The sequence below is a fragment of the Leptonychotes weddellii genome, chromosome 13 (genome assembly GCF_054177405.1).
Source record: "Leptonychotes weddellii isolate Sample4059 chromosome 13, ASM5417740v2, whole genome shotgun sequence".
NCBI lineage: Eukaryota > Metazoa > Chordata > Mammalia > Carnivora > Phocidae > Leptonychotes > Leptonychotes weddellii.
The window spans coordinates 2,008,359-2,012,139 of NC_138381.1; the positions used below are offsets into that span (position 1 = coordinate 2,008,359).

At 43.1% G+C, this 3,781-nt stretch overlaps 1 pseudogene; it reads left to right on the plus strand.

Moving 5' to 3' along the window:
* The first annotated feature begins 3,290 nt into the window (after positions 1–3,290).
* LOC115936922 (small nucleolar RNA SNORA70) lies at positions 3,291–3,414 on the plus strand (annotated as a pseudogene).
* The last annotated feature ends 367 nt before the right edge of the window (positions 3,415–3,781 follow it).

Here is a 3,781-nt window from a genome sequence, read left to right on the forward strand (position 1 = left end):
TGGGAGCAGAGCAGGCAGGGGCCTAGTGTTAAGCCGCCTCGTGGGTGAGGGCAGAATGGGCCGCACCACGATGAAGGGCAGGAGAGCAGCAGTTCACATCATTATAAAAACATAGAAGATGAAGTAATATTTAGAGCACAGCAGAATGTAGTGAGAGGATTGGTTCAGAGTGACAGTCCCCCCATGCTTGTTGGTGACCTCAGAAAATTTCCTATCTCCCCATGACCAGTTTGTCACCTTTATTATGACATCCGAGGTCCATGTAGGAAGTCACAAATGTATTTTTCCCACAGATTAATGAGTTTCAGGCATTATCAAGGATAGAGATCAGTGGTCTTTAGAAAGTACTACAAGCAACAATTTTGGGCAACTTGTCTCAGAGGCCTGGTATGTCACCATCATTGTCATCACCATCATCATCATCATCACCATCATAATCGTCATCATCATCACCATCATCATCATCATCATCGTCATCATCATCACCATCATCATCATCATCACCATCATCATCATCATCACCATCATCACCATCATCACCATCATCATCATCACCATCATCACCATCGTCACCATCATCACCATCATCATCATCATCATCACCATCATCATCATCATCACCATCATCACCATCATCATCATCACCATCATCACTATCGTCACCATCATCACCATCATCATCATCATCACCATCACCATCATCATCACCATCATCATCATCACCATCATCATCACCATCATCTTCATCACCATCATTATCATGGTCATCATCATCATCTAATTAGTATTTTCTGCATCCTTTCAGTGCTCCAAGAACAATTCCAAGTGCTTTCCATACATTAGCCTATCTCATCCTGGCTACCACTGCAAGGTGGGAAGCTCTGCAGATCAGGTGGGGACAGTGATGTGTGGCCAGCCCAGCCTCAGGTAGCTGGCAGCCCCAAAGCAGGGAGCAAGTTCCCAGTTGGAATCTGTGAGAGTACCAGAGTCCACACCAGGTGCCCTGGCACACGTGATCTCACCATATTTAATTATTTTGGGGAGTCAGTTTTGCAGGCAGTTACTATTTACTACAGAAAGGTTTCTTTGGTTAAACCAAAAAGAAACTTGAAAAGAGTTTGTTGATTAGTTTTTGTATGGACCATTTTATTCCATGATAATATTTTGATGTGGATTTTTTGTCATTCAGAGCAATACTCTAACAACTGATTCAAGATGGTAAATTCACAGAAAATGGAAACTATAATATCAAAAATTACTATTTGAAAAGAAAAATAATTAGGAGCATATATGTTAAGTAAAACAAGACATACATACATAATGACTAATGGTCAGAAAGAATGAAAAATAATACCATATTTCATCCATGTAAAAAAAAAAAACATGATTTCCTCAAAAACATGACTTTAAAAAGAATGTTATACAAAGTTCACTAGAATCCATTCTTTTATTCTTTCAACAAATAAATCTTAATACTATGCTTCAAGATGTAGATGATGAAATAATTTACATAATAAAATTTAATGTATTTAATATATTTGGTTTTAAATGGTTGCTCTGTTGAGAGCTCGATGTTCTGAAGGACTGCCCCCCTTGGCAACGGACTTGTATGCCGAGGGAGGGAACGGAGCCCGAGTACCATCCGGGTCATGAGCACGCTACAAAGGCGCACACATGAGTTGTGTCTTTCCATCATGTCAGCCTTATTAGGTCATAAAGCAAACTTAACACAATTGTAAAGCAGGTTCAGGATCCCAAACTCAATGACATTTCACTGTGCATTTAATGTGGCTTCCTACACATCACACAAAGCAAAGCACAAGACAAAGTCACACAACAAACAAGATATGACAAGGAGTAGAAAGTTAACAAGCCAAGCAGTCAGTCCTAGAGCATACCTCTGAGGTGAGGCCTCAGTTCTCCACGCTGACTGTCTACTACATTCAAGCCATGCAGCATCTCTGCTCTGTGCAGAGATCCCAGCAGAGCCCTGGGGGCAGCTGCCTTCCACGGGTGGTCAGACGTGGGAGGGGCAGCTCTGCAGAGTCTGACAGTTTGCTGCAGAACTCCTCCCTTTTTCAAGGGGTTTAACCAGCCTTGGGTCTTTGCTGGGTTCCTCTGGTTCCAGTGATGACAGCCCCTGGTTCTTCCAGGCTCTCTTGGCTTTGCAGTTTATCAGTTCCTGGTATCTCCAGCCTGCCTGGTGTCCACCATACCTGGTCTTGGCTGCTGACATCACTGCTTGACCCCATGACTCCATCTTGCTCTCTACAACCACAAGTAACCCTAAAGCCAGTTACATGGATGAGAATTCATGAACTGGGCACAGTCACTTACTTTTACTGGTCTTTTCCTCACATCCTAACACAAATATGAAGACAGCAGGGAAGGAAGAAGCTCTGCCAGGGACAGCAAAGCCCTGGGAGGAATCTCAGCATGGAGTTGTAAATCCAGGGATCTTGGAGTCTGCCCTCTGAACTTTGCAGCAACATTCTATTAATAACATCCCTATTTTGGAGGTGGACACTGGGTTCGAAAGAGTTAAGTAAAATTTCAAAAACAATAACAATAACTAGTAAGTAGTACAGTAAGGCCAATCAAGGGAGTCTCTAGTGGGTCATGCCTTGTTTTTAACACCGAATGGGATGTATCCCTACCTGCAGACAAAATCATCAACACAACTTCTTTGACAGTTTCTAGAAAGAAGCCAGTTCAACCCCAACTGCAAGATGCATTATTGTTTAGAGGCTGGTGCTTGGAAGTCCATAAAGGCGACACATTATTGTCAGTTCCCCTCGAGACCCACTCGAATGTGAGGCTGAGTGCAATCTCCACTTCTCTTAATGAGCTTGCACAAAATGGCAGTTATTTCTCACCCAGTGAAGAGCTAATAAAATACATTTCATTAAGTTGTGTGGTACTTTTGCTGAAAATTCACACTTCATTTGTTTTTGTTTTTGTTTTTTAAGAGTGCTTTTTAAAGATCTTGATGACATAGAAATACATTGCTTTTTCTGGACTGAAACTACTACTTCCCTTATTCAATGAAGGAAAATATTAAACATGAGAGTAATGGCAAGCATTACATCACCCAATGTCATTAAAGTGTAAAACCTGCTCAAATTCATGTAGGATTTGTTATATCCCAAGCACCACTGGTATTTTTGATATTTTCAAAGTATTTAGGGAACAACCTTAAAAACTGATAAAAATTAACCAACTGTTTTTGCCTCAGTTTGTGAGGAAGAAGCAAGGAGAGCCAGACTGCCCACTTTAAGAATGTTCACACTTTGCAAGCAGTCAAGCCCTTCCCTATGGGGGCCCAGTGAGCCGTGGTGGCAGACAGTGGCCCCCTTGGTGCTATCTGCAGCCCGTTGACTCTATAGGTGGCCTTAAGGGACCTTGGAGACAGCCCTTTCCACTAGACATTCATGTCTGACCTCATGCCATCCCTGGTCTGGGCTGTCGACAGGTATAGACAGGTATGTGGGGTGTCTCTGGAAAGCCCCAGGGCACAGTAGCCAGGGTCCACATTGGCCAAGTCATCATGTCCATCTGTACCAAGCTGCAGAACAAGGAGCATGTGACTGAGGCTCTACACAAGGCCAAGTTCAAGTTCCCTGGGAGCCAGAAACTGAGCTGTGCTCTCATCCTGCCTTTCCTTGCCCCAGTGTCCAGCCTTCCTGATGCCATTCCTTCCGTTGCCCCCTAGATCCACATCTCCAAGAAGTGGGGCGTTTAATGTGGATGAATTTGAAGACATGGTGGGTGTAAAGCAGCT